General features: G+C 43.9%; 1 protein-coding gene across 2 annotated transcripts in view; it reads right to left on the reverse strand.

Moving 5' to 3' along the window:
* Window positions 1–21,727, reverse strand: part of AFF4 (ALF transcription elongation factor 4) — an 862,537-nt gene that overhangs the window by 766,843 nt on the left and 73,967 nt on the right. For both annotated transcript variants that reach the window (XM_085618067.1, XM_085618066.1), the window contains exon 2: window positions 3,665–3,758. The gene's annotated coding sequence lies outside the window, so the exon portion shown is untranslated. The remainder of the gene's footprint in view (window positions 1–3,664; window positions 3,759–21,727) is intronic.

The following is a 21,727-nucleotide window of genomic DNA, read 5'->3' on the forward strand; positions in this document are numbered from 1 at the left end:
ATATCCCTTTCACGGGTCCTAGCCTCCTTCCTGACACATCTGTTAAACTCGAAATTGCAGGACCCACAATGAAACCCTGCATGTCCTCTGCCTACAAACGAGATGGTGTCTGGAGCAAAACACATGGGCACGATACATTGAGGCTGTGACAAGGCGAGCAGCTGGTCTCGAGTCCAGTGCCTAATCGGTTGGGAGGGGTGTCGAGCAGCGTGACTGGCACTGAGCACGGGCCGAGCGCGGACGGGCGCAGACGGGCTAGCTACGGCGCGCCAGTGGCGCGACCGCTCCAGTGCCATAGAAATAGTCTTCAGCACAACTAGACCGCCCACCCGACTTCCCACAAAAAAATGGCCGCCGCGACCCAGAAGAGCCCGATCCACAGGAAAAACGCCTGTTCGGGACTGGGACGGCTGCGGGTAAGTTAGCAGGAGTCTAAGTTGACTGTTAGTGACCCAATGGCTAAAAACTGGAAGTCTTAGGACTGGTGTGCAAATACAGCAAGAAGTGCAAAATACGCGTGTAAACAGTTAAAAGGTTAAAATAAGCACAGGAATGCAGACAGTCACCTCATAACAAGCAATTCTGTAATCAATAGAAAAGCGCTATCCTGCTCTCGGCTCAAGCCTCAAGAGCGAGTGGACGCCTCTGAGGAGTACACAAGTTCCATTCAGCTTCTTTAAATGGAATTTATCTTATGTGGCTATCCGGAAGGTCTGGCATGGATTCTCCCTCTTGGATGCTCGTAGGTCCCCTCTTGCTTAAAAGGACAAAAACCATCCTGACATGGAATGAATACACAAGACATCTCTGGTTTGGGATTTCCTTAACCGAGCTTCACGCTCTGTTGTCGATCGAGAAATAAACTAAAAGGGGAAATTGCGCCATGTATCCATCGGCAAAGCGCTTGAGAGCCTCTTTTGGGGTAAGAAGCGCTGGCATGCCTTCATTCCTGCATACAACCAATTCAACCTGCCAGTGTTTTAAAAGAATGTCCTTTCAAATGCGTGTGTTTGACCTTTGGTGAGAATGTTACGGTATGTTATTATTCTAAAACTTTAAGTATTCATTTTAAAACCACTTCCGTTTCACTTCCTTGAATGACTTTGTGGCGTGCGAGAGAGGATCAGCAGTGAATGAATGAGGGGGCAGAGGAGGCGGCTCTGAGGGAGAGCAACGGCTCGGCTAAAGGCAGAGAGGAAAGCCAAATGGCAAGACGCGTGAAGTGGCTGGTGTGAAAGAGCAGCAGGGAAGGGGGCAGAGAGGAGGCAGAGAGGAGGCTCTGAGGGAGAACGACAGCTAAAGGCCGAGAGGAAAGCCAGATGGCGGCTGCAACGCGCGTAACCGCAAGCTTGAGGCCAGCAAAAGCGTGTGGTAGCACTTTGAAAACCCACTTACTAAATGTCTCGCCCGAGACAGCGAATGAGCTGGCTCAGGCAAGACTTAAAAACAAGAAGATAACACAAAACGAGTAAAGATCATAAAGGTCTTTCTATGGTCTAAGTCTCCAAGTAAGGCACAACCATTCTCCTTCCATACTTTAAAAGACATTGTCCATCATTCGTCTAATCGGTGTGAGTGTCCAAATTGGGAGTTCCCAGAGGAAAGGAGCTCACTTCAATACTGTAACAGCAAAGCGTTGCCATATCTTCGCTGTCTGTTGGACAATGTATGGCATGTCTTTCGAAACTCCTGCTCCCTTCATTAGTAAATCCAGTAGCTGATCTGATTCTACCAACCCTTTTAACAAGCGCTTTATCCAATTGTTTTCAGTTTTCAACCACAGGACCGCGTGTTGAAGATGTTCAGCATAGAAGTCAGAGTCAAGTCTTAGTACCTCTATACCCACCTCTTCGTACTGGATGGTCACCGTTGCCAGGGCCACCCTGCTATGCTGGCCCTCCCATAGCGGCAAAATGAGGATGGAGTACAATTGTCTGAACACTTTCAAGGGAAGGAAGAGCTGAGCGAGTTGTGTAGTATATACGTCAGTAACATTTTTGCAATAGCTAGTCTGCCCATCAGGGAGAGGGGCAGTGTATTCCAAAAGGTCACATAGGTCTTCAATACATCCAGCACCCTGTCTATGTTGAGGTGTAATTGCTGTGTTCTGGTGTGCGCCACCTTGGCCCCCAAGTATCTTAATTCTGGTAACTCCCATCGCAGGTCAATGCACGGGAGAAGAGTCACAAGCGTTCCTACTAGGGACGCATGGGGAACAGCAGCAACTTGTTTCGGATGAGCCTGAGGCCAGAGAGGTCTCTGAACTTATCCAATCTCCACAGCAGTATCAGCAAAGCAACATGAGTGGATGCGAAATAGAATAGTGCATCGTCCGCATACAGCTATATAATGTAGGAGACATCCCCAAGGCATATTGCCCAATCCCGCAGCTCCCAAAGCGCACATATCGCCAGGGGTTCCATAGCAAGCATGAATTGGAGTATTGAAGGAGGGCAGCCTTGTTGCATCCCTCGCTCCAAGATCCACTCATACGATCAGCTGTGTCCAAAGCGTACTCCAGCACTGGGTTTAGTGTATAACATCTGGACCCAACTGCAATGGTGAGGGCCTAAGCCCATGACTGATCACCTCAAGTAACCCCAGTCTACTGCATGGGAGGCTCTTCTAGGTCAATAGAAACCAGTGCCAGCTCTTCGTCAAGATGTTAAACCTTGTGTAGGACATGGGCCAAGCATCAGAGGTTCATTCCAGTCAGGTATAAACCCGCACTGGTCTTCATGTACCAGTTGAGACGTGGAGAAACCGTTGGTTTGTGAGTAATTTACAAAGTACCCTCACATCCAAGTTAATCATGAGAGGCCGGTAAGCAGCGGGGTCAGCCTTGTAGTTTCCTGGTTTAAGGAAGATACCATAACATACCTCCCTCCCTCCCTCATAGTCGGTCACAGTATCCAGTTATAGCGTCCCTCTAGGAAAACGTCCAGGAGTCCCTGCATAGTCATAATTGAGAATGCCTGATAGAATTAGAGTGGGAAGCCTTTGCCTCTCAGTGCCTTAGCTTGCTGCAGAATGCGCAATGAGGATCTAAGTTCTTCTAGGTCTACTTGAGAATCTAGGGCCTCGGCTGCCAATGGTTCAAACCGGGGATGTCCAGGCTCTCTAAGAATGGTGTGTATTGGTTCTGGGTTAAGACTGGATCCACGCTGCACACGCGCTGTAGGTGCTGCCGGAATGCGCCCACAATACCAGCCCTGGTGGTGACCCTAGTTCCATCAGTTGTCGTACGATACGTTACAGTGGTGGTGGGTGTTTCCTATGCAGGATCCATGTGAGCAGCATACTAGATTTGTCTCCTGACCTGTGTAGTCTCTGCCTACATTGTCAGTCCCAGATGTCCGCTATGCGTCTAAGCACTGCCCGCTAACTATTACGTGCTTCAGGATGTGTCGGATGTCCAGCATGCAGCTAAGTCAGCGCTGTTTGCTCTGTTTAGCTCCACGTGCAGACACACTCTGCAGTTTAGAACTACAAAGCCAAATAATGGACCACTAGATTATCCCACAGTTTGAGTACCAGATGAAAGTGGCGAAATTCAAGGATATGTGTATGAGGTTACATAACAGACCCTGAACGGATTCGAAACAACCTAAATCAAATGATTTCCTTAAACGATGATAACATAAAAACTAAACTATATTCTTACCAGTGATCATCACCACGACAAACGCTTTCTGAAAGAACTGCGGTGCGACAAACATGCTTCTTCCTGGTCAGTCTTTTCTTTCCAAACTGGGCACCTGAAAAGAAATTAACACTTTTTCAAATAACTTCACGCCGCATTCATCTCCTTCAAAATGTGACTAATAATTCATTTTGGACACATGGTATAAAATGTGTATGTACTCTGACCTCGTGAGCACTGCTGGTATTTGGCACCCACTTTATGGAAATGGTCTACAGGGGGCTCAAACAATCTTTTGACACTTGGGAACAAAAAATGTTCTAGCTTTAACAACAAGGATTTTCGATTCTATGAAGGACACAGAGGCAATAATTATGCTCATCTTACTTAACTGCCAAAACCACAGCAGCCGATCAACATTTACAAGACCAGATATTACATCACTGCTCAACTGTGAGGTGTTTTTCAGCACACAAGAGGACTACTTTAGAAAAAGAGAAAAAAGAAATATCTAATTAGAATTAAGTTAGAAATGCAAACCAGATTTAAGTCACAGGACAATTCACTATCCTGAATTCATTATCTAAAAATCTAGCAACAAGGTCGAAAAAAAATATTAAAATTCCGGAAATATATTCTCTACTAACATTACACTATTGTTATTGTCCTCAGCTACAGCATAAACATGCCAGACAAAACCTTTTAAGTTGATCAGGGGTGGATTAAGGGGGTCATTAGACCAAAATCATACCCTACTTAGCAGAGGCTGTGGTCTCTCAGTTTACAGGACCCTCCAATCCATGCCTGTTATCCGATGCCCACTAATAAACGTGAAGAACCAGGTGTAGATCTAGGGTAAAATAGATTGTAATATTTTTGGTACAGAGCTTAAAAGTAACCCCAGGGTCAACAATAGTTTCCTTGTTGGCCTTCACAAAATACTGTTGCTTCAGAGTTCACCTGTATATGTTAAATAATCCCTTTTATATAAGACAGACTAATTGGAATTATTAATGTGTTTTTATTTTTTTAAAGTGCATGCATTAAAGTACTTTGGAGTTTTGCCATTAGATCTCAAACCAGAGGAATACAGGTGAGGTCCCTCTGTAGCCTTCCCAGAACATTTCGCTCCTTTACTCGTTATAGTTGGGAAATAAAAAAATTAAATGTATAAATTCATTAAAAAAGAATTATAGGGACGTTATTGTTAGCTTCAGATTTTCAAACACACAAAACCATAGAAAAGCAGCTTTTATAGTTCTAGCTATTTCAAGTAATTATAACTTGTTCCCTACGGTAACGAACTCACGCCCTCGCCACGCACAGTTTTCTCATCAATGAATTTACTGCAAATGTTACCGTGATATTATCAATGATGTCACAAAATGTCATGAGTGATGTAATATCTGTGGTAATTAGCAATCCATGGCAAGGCGCGAGTTCTACTTACGTGAAATTACGCCAACTATAAAAGCTGAATTTCAATGTTCTTGTGCGTGTAAAATCTGAACCCAAAAAGAACGTCCCATTAACCTTTGTTTTTTAGTGTATTCCTAAGATTTTTTTTTTACTAATTCTATTTCTTAACTATAACGTCCCTGTAACCTTTGCTTTTTCATTGAATTTCTAGGTTCTTTTTAAGGTTAAGTAAGATGTCCATCACAATGCACGGGGGCGAAAGGGGCGGGGTGTTTGGGCGTACGGCCTGGCATTGACCTGCAAGTACCCAAGCTTGCTGCTACTGCCCCCCTTCTTGCAATCTATTGTCCAAGTTAATGTCCCTGCTCCCTCATTCCAACTGTGTGGCCGATGTTCTGCTACTGCCCATCACTCCTGCCCTGAACAGTTAGCTTGCTGCCCCATACACCTCCTTCCTACCCTCTGTAGTCTGAGTCCATGCACTAGCCCCCTCACACCTGTCCTGCATGGTCTAATGTGCTGCCACTACCCTCCTTTTAGCTGGATGTCCCTGCCCACTCCTCCTGCCCCCCATTGCCCAATTATTTGCCTTATCATTGCCCTCCTACTTAGCCTCTGTTCTTAGCTTGCTGCCCCTACCCCTCTACACCCTGCCCTTTGATGTCTGTGCATGCCCCCGTTCCCTCCTTTTGGCCCACCAAGTTCCATGGACCTGCCACTGCTCCTATCTACTCTGAGTGTTCTGTTGAACTGGACTGCCTCCACCGCCTGCCTAGCATGATTAGATGACAGCCGCCTGTCCCTGCCACCTCCAACCTTTCTATCCGAGTTCCATGGTCCCATCCCCTCCCTCCTGTCCTAAATGGTCCATTTTGCTGCCACTCCCTTCCGACTTCCATTCTCCGTTGTACTGCAACTGCTCCTCCTGCCTGGTCTGTTGTGAAGCCCTTTCCCTTGCCCTTTCTCTTCTGTGTCCAACCCCTACCCCTCCCTTCTGTCCTCCATGTTCCTTTATGCATGCACCTGTCTCCTCCCTATTGCCACCATGGCCACTGTGCTGCCACTAACCCTCCAGCTTGCCATGCATGGTCGTTTGTGCTAAAAGAGCCCATCCTGCCTGCTAAGTGTGGTCAGCTCGCTGCTCCAGCCCGCCACCTTCTGTCTGTTGTCTGTGTGTATGCCATTATAGTCTGACTTTTGCCCTGCATGGTGTATTGTGCTCCCAGTGCCCATCCCGCTTGCCCTCCATGGTCAGCTTACTGCTCCTGCCCTGCCCCCTTGCCCACCATTTTCCATGTGCAGGCCCCTATCCCCTCATTCCTTTGTCTGGTCCGTTGTCAATCCCCTGCTCTCTCCCTCCTGCCCTTCATGGTCTGTTATGCTAAAACTGGCCCTCCTGTGTCTGGTATGGTCAGCTTGCTGCCCTTACCTCTTTTCTTTCTGCTCTCTGTTGTCAAAGTGCACGGCCCTGCTCTCTCCCTACTGCTTTCCATGGTCCGTTGTGCTGAACTGCCATCCCGCTTGCCATGTGGTGTATTGTGCTGCTGCAACCCGATGTCTGCCCTGTAAACTAATTTTGGTACCCCTTCCCATCTCCCTCCTGCTCTCGGTTATCCGAGTCCATATCCCTACCCCATTCCTTCTGACCTCAGTGATCCAATATACCATACTTGCAAACATTTTGAAGTTGGTAAGAGGGTTCTTGGGGGTGGGGGGGGATCCTGAGGAATTGATTTTTCCCATTGACTTACATTGAAAAAGAGTTGATGTTACACAGGAGACAGATAAAATAAAGCCCTTTTGAGCTTAAAAACAATGGAAGTCTCCTGCCTCTGTTGGCATACATGGTTGTTCTGCCACTGCCTCTTCCTTCTGCCATCAATGGTCTGTTATACTGCCACAGCCTCTCTTGCCTGTCCTGCATGGTTGGTTTGTTGTCCCTGCCCCCTTTTTCCCTGCCATTCATGGTCCGTTGTGTTGCCACTGCCCCTCCCGCCTGACCAGCTTGGTCAACTTATTGCCTCTGCACCATCTACCCTGTCCTCAATTATCGGAGTCTGTTCCCCCCCGACCTCTGCCTCCCCACAGTATTCTAATGAATAACTAGATTACTAACATTCTATATATATATATATATATATATATATATATATATATATATATATATATATATATATATAACAAAAGTGTGGCATGCCTGACGTTATCTTGATGCATTCAAAACTGTAAGGGTCTTATTCCCAAAGAAAATATGGTTGGTGCTCTAAAATACTAAAATGAGGACATATTTTCTGAGTACTCAAAATAGAGACAAAGCACTAATTATCTGCTATCATCTTGTTTTTTTTATCCAGTTGATCAACTAATTATATGTTACATTTGAGGTAGAGAATGTGGAGTTACGGCCAGAGCTGCAGACTTTAGAACTGGGTAACTAGGTTAGAGATTTGGCGTCAGCTCGCCATCCTATGTTTTTGGGAATAATACGTAATGCCCCCATGCCTAAAACCAAAATGAATGTGACTTTGTGTAATGTAACGGATGCTCATGTAAAGCAAGCCAATACATTCGGGTCACATCTGCACTATATTTAACTGCAGAAAAATAAAAACATAAAGGGGCCAATTTGGAGGTCGGTCGGAAAGCCTCTGACCACAGGTCGGAGGCATTCCAACCGACAACCAAGGTTTCAAATTTAACAGCCATATTACTATGAAGGCTGTCTATTTTGAAACCGGACCGTCAATCCGACTGGGGATTATGATGTTGGTTTCCGGCAAGCTTTTCATGTTGAGCTTTCCGATGTGACAAGCCTGCCGGAAAGTGACTTTGGGGGCCCCTACCAGGGCCCCCATACCTCCGCAGGCTCCTGTCCGTGCTGAAACGCCGCGTGCACACCTCCTGTCCCCCTTCAGACGCAAAACCCACAACAATAGATCTCGCCAAGGCGTGCAGCGCATGCGCTGCATCGCTAGGCGAGACCTAGAAAGTGGTTCCTCCATCCTGGTCATTATAGTATGCGGAAATGGTGTCCCATGTAATACATTTAGGAGAAGTTTGTAGCATGTACCAGCTCTGGTAAGTATGCTAACTTCCTTATTCACTACCGTCCCTGCCGTGGGACCCAGCATGGTTACCAAACATTATTTTCAACCTAGTGGTGCCAAGATTTCTTGGGCTAACACGCAGCAAATGGTAAAGTTATTAAAGAACTCTAGACCCAGCAGAGATCACTTTGGGTGTGGGGGGGGGGATAAATCACCTTAACAGAATCTAAACCTTGTTTTGCGATAGCCAGTAACTTTAACATCCCGAGAATCTATCAATCTGGGAATCTTTGCTAGAGCCTGAAAAAAAACAGAAGAGCAGCAGCTTAAGATACATGCTGGTACAATAAAGTACAGATACCAGGCGTTTCAACGAAAACACTTACATAGAGGTAAAATACAACACATCAATTAGAATAACATTTGCATCTCATTGTAATGGACCTCTATAGAAGTAACATTCACAATGCATTTTATTGTAAAATTATATACATCTATAATATTTTTACAATAAAATACATATATACACATTAAATACTCTTTCAGGCTTAGAGTGTGTGTTATAAATTATATAGCAACAATGATGATAACATTCTGTAAGCACATTCTGTTGCTCTATTCAGTCAGTAAGCAGTGTATTTTATGAATGTTTTAAAGAAACTCCCATCTACTGTATTATTGAATGGTATACATTTGTATCCTTAACCAAATCAGAATATTTGACAAATAGTGTTTTAGAATTCTATTTTATAAATAAAAAGTAATAAATGTACTTTAAATTCATTTACTACCCACACTTTGCCCCTCTATCACCATTACTAATCATTCAAAAATAGAATGATTTTTATAAAAATTATAATTTAGCTTTTTTTAAATGAAAGCAGTTAAAGAATTCCATTCATAAAATATAATTAATATACTACGTTTAAAAACTAGCCACACTCTGCATGACATTTGATAAAATAGATTTTACAAATTAAATTAATTTAAATTGAAATCTGAATGTCATTTGACTTTTATTATACTTAATGTTTTCTAATTAAATTACTAAACACCTTGTGCCCCTATATCCAACTACTTGTTCAAATAATAAATATCCATATAATTACCCGTTGTTAAATAGAATGGCCATCTAATATTAAATAAATTTACTAAATTCAACAAAATGTTGCTAATTAACTTAGTTCCAACCCTTTCTCCCTATATCATTTGACTGCTTCCTAACTGTAAAAGAAAGAAAAATAATTGTTAATTGTAAAGAAAATTCTTCCTATACTTTGCTCCACGTCATTTTAAAAATCCTGCAATAAATAGAACCTAATTAAAATGTACATAAATTAGAAATTCTTGAAGCACTTCCCACCTTTTGCCCCATATCACTTTGCCAACCTGATTCTAAAATGTTTAAGATATAAAATTAATTAAAAGTTAAAGAGAACATTTCTCCCTTAAATAGACTGCATACAGCTTTAAAAAGTAATGACAGTGAAAGCATACAATGAAAAATAAACATGAAATTACAATGCATTGTAAAACAAATTGCAACGTAAATTGCAAGCATTGTAAAAATGCGATGTAAATGTAAGTCTATATAAAAGAACCATTGTCAAGGTAACATACTGTAAATTACAACATTCTGAAACTGTCAAGTTGAAATCTGATCCCTTAGATAAAGACACTTATTTCGTTACCAGCTGCCTAAAAGCGTTAACCGGAAGAAAGAACTGAAACAAACTGGTAACTGCCATATGCGCACAAAAAATATATTAAATGGCTACTCATTCAGTGCTTCTTATAATGACACTAATTTTGCAGGTCTCAATACCTCAACCCCTCCAATACTTTGGTATTCCAGTTCGAACTCAGTCCTGCCAGGTAGAAAAAGCTGGGAATTATGTTGCTAATCTCAAGGAATATACTGGAGTTTGAGTTACTTATATAAACTTAAAGCCCGCCATAGCAGGCTATATCGGCCATTAATAGGAATACTCTAGTGTTAAAGTCCCGAGCCGAAGTTAGGGCCTTTAACAAGGGACTGGGACTTGAATGCCGGTATTGCCCAGCTATGGAGGGCTATAAGACTATTAGTACATTCCGCCACTAGAGGGCAGAATGTTCTAACGAACAAAACTAAGGCTGCACGAAGCCCAGGGGATTGAAATCCCCTCGGGCTCTGTGAGGCCTTAGTTCACAGCAACAGTTGTGAATGACAACATTGGAATATTGGAGCTCCGGCTTCTACTGGCCAACAGAAGTCTGGAGCACTCCATTGTTTTCAAAGGAGCTCCCAATGTTCTAATAAGACCGATGCTCTTGGTTAGAGCAAGTGGGGCTTCTGACACATTGCCATTAACCCTGCACCATAAATAGAGGGCATGTCAGGGAGCAGAATTTGGGAATTATGTTGTAATTTAAAAGGGTTCTCTCAATTGCTGGGTGCACAATCCCATGCAAATGGGAAATACCACCTGTGATTAAACTGCCAGACATTTTGGGCCAACGCAATCCATGTTACAGAAGAGGCAGCAGAAGCATCCGTGGCTCCTTCCGTTAGGCGAAATCATAAGGAATAGAAAAGCCATGTTTTTTTGCAGGTGGATTTGACTTCCCAATAGCTACATAATAATCAAAGAGACTCAACCTACTGTTTATCGTACTAGTAGCTCCCTATAGGCACCTATAAAGAAAACCAATCTTTGGTTTAAATCTCACCCACCGATTCATACAACGGCATGCTTCAATGTAGAGTTCGTAGAGTTCTCCCAGATACAAACTATATCAGGGCATGCTTAAAACCTCGAGCGAGCACTAGGTATATTGTGAGTGATCTTAGCAAGTAAAATTGTCTACACAAGGTCTTTGAAACATTATTACTCGAGCATATACTACGGTCTTGTAGTCACACATTCAAGGGATGACATCCACCGATTCACCTAGCTTTCGTCTGCAGCCCTTGAACGGTCTGTAATACAATGGTCTGTAATACAAATGAGCAGACCCCCTCAGGATATTGCAGCATAGATTTGCAAATTTTGCTGTACAAAAATCTAAATGTTGCAGCATTATTGCGGCACTTTATTTTACTTAGCCCTAAATCAATGGAAATTGTTTTAGCAGAGTATTCGCTTTGACAAAAATATATTTGAAGTGCCTTAGAGTGTTTGTTTGCTATATTCTAGTATCATAGGTCACAAGCACAATAGCACAGGGTTGCTAGTCATCCTGTTTTTTGTGGCACTGTGCAGACTTGTGGCTAGCAGTTCCAAGCCCCAGAGCAATCAGCTGTAGGACATCAGGTTTTGATATTTCCACTATGTGCAAAAGCCAAACTCGGGCGTTTACAGAGCTGCCTTGCGATTACCTTAGATAACCCTTCCACTGGCCTCTTACTAGTTGCATTTTACTAACCCATTCCTTTGACTTGTGGTATGCCAAGGACTTGGGGCTCAGAGGACAGTTTTATTTGTTTTTTTAAATTTGCATCTTCGCTGTATTGTGGATGTTATTTCTTTTGCATAAGAATTATTGCTTAGCTCTCAACGAGTTATTTGGCAGGGGTCACACAAAATTAAATATAAAATAAAAACACCAGAAAACTATGAAGAACATGAAAGACATTCAGTTACCATGAACAGACAGATAGACATGGACCAAAACACACAAAGATGTTACATAAAGGAACCAATTTACGAGGTCTTTGCAGACTTTAGGGGGGCCGTAGACTTTAAGGTCTCGCTAGCGTAAGGCTGCGCACATGCGCAGTCTCGCTGGCAAGATTTAATGAGATGTGGTTATTTCTCTAAGGGACATTAAGCCCCGCCCCTCTTTTCCATTGGCTGGCGTCACGGTTTATGCTAAACGGTGGCCAGCCATTGCAAAAGAGCTCCTTGTGACGTTGTTGCTTGGCTTTCTGAGCCGTCACATTTGGACGGGCTCGTCCGCCTTCCGTGCGTCGTGAAAGCTTTCTTATCTTTATGGGGCCATGTGTTTCAAACAGATGGCCCCATAAAGACAAGAAAGCTTTCACAAGGGACGAAAGTGAAAGCGGACCGTGCTTGTCTAAAATCTCTCAACATTGCTGTTGTAGTCAGTATTGCAACTGCGACTGTCCAGTAGTCCTTGAGCGCGGTGTTTTTGGACGAGACGTGGATGAATTTATTAGACGATTTCCCGGAGTCTCAGCTCATAGGTATGAAACATCTTATGACAGCAAAAGTGTTTCGGGGCTTTGGCACGGAGCCTGGGCGCTAGGGGTGTCCACTGAATCCATTTACAACACCCTCCCCCCTCCCCATCCACCACTATTAATGGCCGATTTTAGGAAAACGGACACGGTTTTGCCTTAATATGCACTCTGTTTTCCTCTTTTTCGCTGAATTTCAGATCCGGGTCCGCACAGAACATTGCGTGTATTTTTATATGAATAAACAACCCTTCGAGTAGCACCTTCTCTCGCCGTTGTACCAATTTACATTTTACGAAACAGTAATGGAAAATACGTTATTGCTCGGATTCGACAACGAATTTAAAACAATTTCAGAACAGTTGGCACACGTCGCTATTCGTTTTCTGTACAGTGTCTGAATATTCGTTTTGTTTCGCGAATCACTTTAAAGCAACGAGATGTGGTTTCTCAGTTTCCTGCCATCTACGTTTGTTTATGATGCAATATGTCTGCAACAAATGTAAGGAATATTCTAATTTCTGAAATTATATATGTTGACGTTTCAACAAAGCAACACATCTATCTGTTGAATGGGCTGTGTCACAAGGTAGCAGGCTCTCTTGTCAGGCCCGATTGTGTTTTAGACAAACACTGCGGCGCTCATAAAGGCAGGGGTCAAGTACAGCTCAGTTCCCCTCTGTGCCGATTCACCTACCGGACCGGCGGGGCAAAGGGACGTTCAATGCTCGAGGCAGCGCCACGGCTGCCGGTGGACTGTCCGACCCAGGGGCCAACGAACCTCATGCCTGGGTGGGAAACCCTGTGAAGCCTCCGTCGTCCTCGGACACCTGACAATTCCACTGAGGAGATAGAAAGTGTGTCTGTGTCTGTGTCTGTGTGTGTTGGTTCGTGCGTTTCAAACCTCATTGTTCGTTGTGTCTGCATGCGTTTGTATGTGTGTGCGTTTCAAAACTCATTATTCACTGTGTATGTGCGTGTGCCCCTGTGTGTTTTTGTGTGGTGTATGTGGGTTTCAAACCTCATTATTCATTGCATCTTCGTGTGTGTTTGAAACCTCATTATTATTGTGTCTGCGCATGTGTGCTTGTGTGTGCATGCCTCTGTGTTTTTTGTGATGTGTGTCTTTCAAACCTCATTATTCATTGTGTGTTTGTGTGTCTGCGCGTGTGTGTGATGAATGTGTATGTTCCAAACCTCATTATTCATGGAGTGCGTGTGTGCATGCGTGTCTGTGTAAACCTCAGTGTGTGTGCGTTTTCAAACCTCACCTCATTTGTAGAATAACTGTTGGGGAAAACTGCATACGAAGTGTGGCTGCATATGTCCCATTCCAATGAGATACTCCCCCAGCACTTTGCTTTACATATTTGACGGTAAATTATACACTATTCTCCCCCATACCACTGACACAGGAGCAACTAAAACAAACGCCTCCTTCAGAAAAAAAGAATCTATAACTACCAATAGTTACTGCCGTATTCATTTTCATAGCGCTTCAGATGCCAGGGCAAGCTTCCAGGAGCTGTTAAAGTTGAGCATTTGCTTGAATGTGCACTGATTGGAAATGTCTGAAGACGTATGCAGAACAGCATTAGCGTGATATATTTGATAATGTGTAAACACAATTTTCAACACTCCTCAATGGTATTTCGAAGCACAACAGTGTCACAGCTATTAAACTAAATATGATTCGAGGAAGTAGTCAGCGGTTAAAGCGTGTCTGCTTTTGCACGTCCCTTATTCCGCCTGGAGGGCTTATTCCCTGAATCAATAGTAGTTTTGTGCGAGCTAATGGCGTGCTTTCATATGCTCAAGGACGTGTAGCTGTTGACTTGTGGACAACTACCCCACAGTTAATGGAGTTTGATTTTACGTGCATTGCAGTCTTACCTGGGGTCCACCTAAGAAAGACGCAGACCAATTACAGGGCACGACTGTCAGGTGTGTGTGTGTGTGTGTGTGTTCTGTGCGTATGCGCGTGTGTGTGTATGTTTATGTTAATGTATCTGAGACTGTGTGTATTGTGTCTGTATGCATGTATCTGCATCTGTGTGTGTGCTTTTATCTGATTGTGTGTGTGCATGCATGTGTGTGTTCATGTATCTGAGCCTGTGTGTGTGCTTGTGTTGTGTGTGTATCTGTGTGAATGTATCTGAATATGTGTCTGTGTATTTATCTGAGCCTGTGCACTCATACAAAAGAAATAGATGTTGTAGGGGTGTGTTTTTTTACTGATTGTAGCCTGTAATATCGAGTAGGTGATATCGGGATTTCTTACTATCATAAAAACTAAAATATAGAGGAACAACATTTCGCAGGGTAAGTGCATACAGGGAAGCATAGATTTACTACCCTTAAGTCTAAACCTATGTCCCTTGAAGATATCTATATATATATATATATATTAATATATATATCATCAAGGTACATGTATGTGGAGTTAGTAGGAATATTCCCTTTTAAATATTTAGGACCCACATCTTTTTAATACTGCTTTTCATTCCGTTGATAACAATTCTGTGGATTTCAAGTTACATGAGGAGCAATGGGATTCTAGACACAGTTTGCGGGCTTATGTTTAAAATGAGCCCATATTTCTCCTTTGATTGTATGGCTCTCCAAGCCGAGGCCCATAACCAATAGCTTCATTGATTCACTTATCCACCTCACTGACACAGCAAGTTGTGACCAGTGAGCACTTCTTTTCTAATATTGCAGGAGAGCGCAAAGTATTACAGAATGTTTTGTTCTTCCAAATAGAAAACCAAATCTATGAAGATGAATTGAAGGAAAAATGTAAAGGACTGACAAAACCACATGCAGGATAACATGCACACCTCCTTCATCAATAGAGTCTGTGGAATCACAACTAACAAGCATTTGCAATGCAATAGGTCTCGCATTTGCGGGAGTTTGAGCTATTGGCATTGTAAATGACAACGCCTTTTATTTAGGTCTTTTGAAAACTTGCAAACGGTGTGTAAATACGCACTTTGTACTTATAGAAGCAAGGCTGTCAGTAAAAGATGCGGTTACTGCCAGCCTTGCTTCTCGTAAGCAAGGACTATAAGCCCCGCTTGCACGTTTTCAAAACACATAATTAAAAGCATTGTCATTTACAATGCCAATAGCTCAAACTCTCGCAAATGCGAGACCTATTGCATTGCAAATGCTTGTTCTCACTTGTGGTACAGGAAAAATAGTTTGTGCTCCTAAACTATCAAGTTAAGTTAGAGTGAATATCAGTATCCATTAGGGTTAGGCTGGCCTATGGGGCCATCAGGCAGCGCCCGAGGGTTGTTCTAAAGACATTGTGTGTGGGACGGTTTTTTGGAGGTTCGTGAGCCTGTTTTATGTCTGGTGGGCAGGTTTATACTGTTGATTTTACAGATATTACCACAAAGATTGCTTGTAGCAAAAATAAATGCACACATACCTTACAAAACACCTATAGTGTCTTCAAAGGTTCAAAACAGCCCTATTTGCTGATGTGGGCCACTTTTTTTTTTTAAGCTATCTGATGCACTATTAGGGGCCACTTTTATTTTGGTGCCCTGGCCTATTTTCTGTCCCAGTCTGGCCCTGGTTTCCATATAATGTGATTGGAGATGCAGTAGTCACCCTCATCTGCGGTTACTGGTTCAGTTTGGACCCACCTCCTTGTAAGCATAGCCTGTTGCTCTGATAGGAAATGTGTGTCAAGGTAAACATGACTCGCTGATGGTAAAAATACATGGCAGACAATGTTCCCTCTAATTTTTTTCCTGTGTGTGCGGCAGTAGAAGGTCTCTGTGCGCTGCAATTAAGGCTATGTGCGCCAGGAACCAGACCGCGTGTGTGGGTGCAGCGCCAAATATCACTTCAAACTTTTGCTTAAAAAAATAAAAGAGTGCATTTCCACACATGTAGGGCCCCATGAAGTGTCTTAAGGCAGGTTTTCTATTTAGATATACACGCAATTACATGAATTGGTTACACAGGCAAGTACACTTTGGGTTTAGAAAAGCATAGGACCTTTATGAAAGTATAGTGGTTGGCACATGCCACGATCCAAACCACCAGCTGCTCAGGATTTAGGGCAAAACAGAAAAACTGTTCACATAGATGATTTCATAGCTCCCAATCCAAACTACAAGTAATGTTTGTATTTACCCGTGTTTTATATTGCAGGACAAATATGTGATAGTATTTTCAAGGCACATTTTATTTGTTCTTAAAAAAATTAACATATGTGCTGTTTAAAATTAGATGAATATATTGAACCACATTCTGCCTGCAAAGCTAATAAAGACAGCATCCACTTTACAACTACTTCATTTAAATAAAAACTGTCCTGCGTTTTCATGTTAGTTTTGGGATTGAAAAGACCAAAAGGTTCGGATTTAAATATCCTTTACCTTTTATAAAATAGTACAAATGGCTCGTGCCTTTGCGTCCTCACATATGGAAGGCCTCAAGGTATCTCTATTTCAAACATATGACAAGAGCCTAGCACCAATAATGGTCTCTCTCTCTTCTTTTGTTACCTCCTTGCGATTGGTGATAGCTGGTCACTGTAGGGTAATGACGCAGTGATGGCTGGTGCCATAATTGATCCTTGCAGGGCAGGAGAGCTGCGGCCTATCATTGGAGAGGGTTCAGCACAGAATATTTAAAGAATTACAAAAATAAATCACCATAAAAAGGAAACACAGGGGAGCGGGCACAATAAAACAAGTATGAATAAAAGTATTAGATGGTGTAGAAGCACTAGAGTATAGGTAGCCTAAAAATGAATGTATGTCTGTAATGCAACTGGTGCTTATCTAAAGCGCTCCGATACCTTCAGATCGAGGTAGCGCTATATAAAACTGCCAAAGGCCCACAAACCGCTCCGCAGCCCCAAACTAATAAAAGCAATGCAGTCTCAAACATGACGTGTGCTTTCAGAATCCTGAAAGCACAAGTCGTGCTTGTTGACATTCTGCATTCCTTTGACTTTCTGCATTCCTTTTCCCAATAGTGCACGGCTGGAAGCCCTGCCAAGTACCACGCATCAGGCGTGATCCAAACGCATTTTTGTGCAGTGGTCTGCATCACCACACAAAATGCAAGTTCACGCATTTGTAGCGCCTCCTTAACACCACAGCCGGTGCTGAGGAAGAGACAAGGAGGACCAAAATGGCCAACCCTGCCAAACACTGCTGATGTGCAGGCAGTGCAGGCAGCGCAGACTGCGAGCTGCTATGGCAGAGCGTGTCTTGTAGGAGTGTCAAGACAAGTGTGCAAAGTCTATTGGGAATGGCAGGTCAGGAGTGTGGCGCCGACCACTGCGCTAGCTGCAGCAAAAAGCATTCACGATTAGTACAGCTGCTGGGGCCAGCTCAACTGGTGTAGCCACAACTTGCTGAGCGCGTGGACCGGCAGGTATATGTTTTAGTTTGCTGGGCCCGTCACGCCCCAGTCATTATGTTCACTAGAGGTGCCTCTTGGATCCGGCGGTCACTGGACAGTGAGGCGGACTCCACAGTCACGGCAGAGTCAGGAGACTCAAACCTAATTTCCCAACCACATCCTCGCCCCTCCCAGACTGAGCCGAGCGCCTCTGCTACAGCTTTGAAATCACGCTTGAGAAATGTATTATTTCAGAGCCATAGACAACGGAAAGTTGTAACACTCCAATGAGGACATTTTTTGGTATATGGAAAAAAATACAAGCGATCTGGCCAGGGTAGCGGAAGTGATGTGCACGCCGCTGCTTGCACCACCGCGGCCTGCCTCGGCGTCACCTGGCCCCCCCCAGCCTTGTGGGCTGCTGACTCGCCCTTGTGGGCCTGCTGCCACCCTGAAGAAAAGAGCTGCTGCTCACCATTCAACCGACTCGGGCCGACCCCAACGGCAACGCCGGTGGGGCCAGGCTGCTGCCTGCAGTTGTGAGAGCATGTAGGGGGGGGGATGGGGGGGGGGGGGCGATTGTAAGTGCGAGATTAAGCGTTCTATCTACTTGAGGTGGGCAAGTTGCAGGCACGCTAAGCCGGGTTTCAAAACAGATAATCTGACCCGACTACAATTGACTTATCTGAAATTTTCAGAAACTTTCTTTTGTTTGCAGTGGCGCGCACTATCAATGAGAGATTTGCAGATCTGACTCCTAGTCTGTTTTTTAATAGTACGATCAGCTTAGAAGGGAAGCAGGTGCTTCAGTTTCTGGTGCTTTCCAGCAGTTTTAATACCTTCCTAGTGTCTTGTTGCTCAAATGGGTGTAATTGCTGATATTTGTTTTCCTAGTCTTCGTTGCATTTTGCTTCTGAAAAAGTGTCACTCATTCGTTGAAAATTCACTAATTGCACTAAAATTAGATACATTTTCTGAAGCACCTGAAATGTTTTAGATTATCTAGGCAGGTAGGTTCATTTTCTGCAGGTAAGGCTCACCTTCTACAGCCGAGGGGTCGTTTAGTGGAAGTTGGTCACTGTGTGAAGTCAGAAAACAGGTAATATTAAAGCCATTTGCTTCCAGAGCATCCCAAGAGAGGACCCTTGCAAGGTAAATCATCCTGGGGTGGTTGGTGAGGGGGTACACAGACACTGGGGAAAGGGAAAGCTTTTCCTTTCCAACCAGGCCTGTTTTTGAATGGATTCCTGCCCCTCAATCGAGGAACAGAAATCCATCCACTGGACCACCAGGGATTTTTCTTTGCGTGTCTCGGGGAGCGACCCCTTAGGCAAGCCTCGCTCCTTAGGGGACAATTTTTTACATAGGTTTTGGCCGATCTGCCCACACCATCAGCAGGGGGGGGGGGGGTGGGGGGGGGGGGAGGGGCGGAGGGTCGCTACCCACCATACCCCAGGGATTTCATTTTGGTATATTTTTGGGGAGCAACCTCTTGGGCAACATGTTTTTCCGTGTTTTGCTAGCCGTGTCTGGTCAGAGTAGGTGCTGGTGAGTCTAGCTGTCTGGCAAGAGGCATCTGGATTGCAGCATGGGGCTGAAAGGCTTCCAATTGGAAGTTCTGCACTATGAGTTGCCCCGGACATGGTGCAGCCGGTGTTGCCTGCCTTTAGTGGTGATGCAGGGTGTAGAGTAAATACTAAAAACTTTGTGACTATACATTTTTTAGGTCTCGCCTGACCCAGCGCATGCGCTGGTCTGGCGAGACTTATTGAGAGGGCTCCAAAAAGTTCTACCAGGCCAGCCTACAGCTACAGCGCGGCACGTTACCGTGATTACTTTCATAGCCGCACGACCGCTTTGATGTTTGATCGCGATCACTTTCGCTTGGCATAGCCAATAGGCCTGGCTTTTGGGAACTTATTAGTATTTAGTTATGCAACTGTTGCATGGTTAAACACTTATAAGGTCCCAAAGGCGAGACCTATTGGCTATGCCAATTCTTGTTTCAGTTTATTAAGGACAATGTATTTTTGGATGCTTGTCCAGAAGACTAATTTGTATGCTGAACAGTATTTGAGGGACAACAGTGCCAGACATAAGCCTCACACTAGAGCTACTTGGTGGATTTCCGCAAATCTGGATGAGTTGAAGATATCTTTGATAATGCTTTAGCATGGCCACGAGATCACCGACTGACTGTGGAAGAGTCTTTGGTCCTCTTTAAGGGTCGATTAGATTTTAGGCAGTGCATTCCCAGCAAAAGTGCACATTATGGAATTAAGATGTACATTCTGTCTGAGAGAAGTACTGGACAGTGGCGGCTGGCATCTACCAGGAGGGGGCGTGTACTTGTACAAAATAAAATGTTAAAAAATAAAACTGCCCGAACGCAGCGTTCTCCGCTCCTCTTACCACTGGAACTGGAAACAGCAACTTCCTTGGCCAATCAGGGCACTGCTCTCATGCAGCATGAAAGCAATGCCTTGATTTGAGGGAGCAGCCTCACTCGGTGCTACACCGTGCTCTGGAGGCTTTGGTTTGCTCTAACCTGGGTTGGAGCGGTTTAAAGTGTGCATGAGTGGCTGGCCATCTCAAGACTGATGGTCAAAAAGACATGCATACTTTAAATAGTGCCATACCAGCCCACCCTCCTCCCTGCTGGATGACATGCTGCTGTCACTCAGCAGTGGCCCCATCCTGACGCTCTGTTTGGGACGGGAAAGAATACTAAAATGGTAATAAATTACCACTTTATTTTTCTGGGGTTCGGGGTAATTTTAAGTGGGGCAATGCTCTTCCGCTCCAATGGAGGAGCCGCCCCTGGTACTAGATATGGCTATAATTTCAGGGTGTACACTGGTAGGGATTTCAGTATTGACCTCCTGCTTATCTGTCCAGTTTCAGAGTTAGTAAGAAAATTGTGTGGGAATTTGATATAGGACTTTTTAACAAAGGTCACCATTTATATGTAGACAACTTTAACACTGGTATGCAATTGTTCAGGGAATTATTAAGTGGACACTTGCTTGAGGCACAATCCAATCTAACCGTAAAAGTTACCCCAAAAAGCTTCTTTGTGAAAAAAACTCCAAAAGGGACAAAGAAGTGCCCTGCATGGCAATGAACTTCTTGCTGTGATTTTTTTGACAGGACAGAGGTCTACATATTGACTACCATCTATGGTGAAAGTACTTAACCTGTGACTGTTTGGGGTTAGGTTGCTGTAGTGTGCAAACCTCTGTGCAGTTTAGACTACAATAAGAACATGGGTGGTGTAGATAGAGTAGATCAGAGGTAGGAACCTTACACTGCTGTTTGTAAGGTGTACATTTGGAATAAGAAGTTGGATATCAATGTATTCCACTTAGCAACCTTCAATGCTTTTGTTGTATTCAAGGATTGTTCTCCACAGTCAAAGATTACATTTGTTCAGTTTCAGCAGTCTCCGATAGGCAGCCTTGTTGTAGTGGAACATGCAAAGGTTCCTAGAGAAGCAGCGGTGGAAGATTTGACTAGACTGAAAAATCATCACTTTCCTGATCACATTCCCCCCAAGGTCAAAAAATAGAAATTCCCACTAAGAAGGAGAGTTGCATGTACTGCCCCGATTGTCCTAAGCCTGGGCTGTGTGTTTTAAATTTACCACACGCAACAGTGTTTTGGGGTTGCAACCAAGCAAGTAAAAGTAAACCGACTGGTCTGTAATTTTTGTTTTTTGTTTAGATTTTACAGTTGCCATTAGTGTGATGTATTTAGTTAGAGCTGTTGTGTTTATAACTATAGATTTGTATCTACTTCCAATTGGTTTGTGTTTTTCTTTTTTGTATAAAAAAATAACTAGATAATGGTGTGCTTAGACTGGCACTTGGCTGGCGGCGTGCTTGGAATGGCACTTGTGCTTGGACTGCGCTCGGCTGGCAGTGTGCTTGGACTGGTGCTCGGCTGGCAGAGTACGAGTAGTGACTTGCTGCTGATCACTACACACACTGATAGCCAAACGCCACTGCACACTCAGTACCTCACTTGAGTATGTGGCCCAAATGCTTGTGACAGAGAAGG

The sequence above is a fragment of the Triturus cristatus genome, chromosome 7, assembly GCF_964204655.1.
Source record: "Triturus cristatus chromosome 7, aTriCri1.1, whole genome shotgun sequence".
Taxonomy (NCBI): domain Eukaryota; kingdom Metazoa; phylum Chordata; class Amphibia; order Caudata; family Salamandridae; genus Triturus; species Triturus cristatus.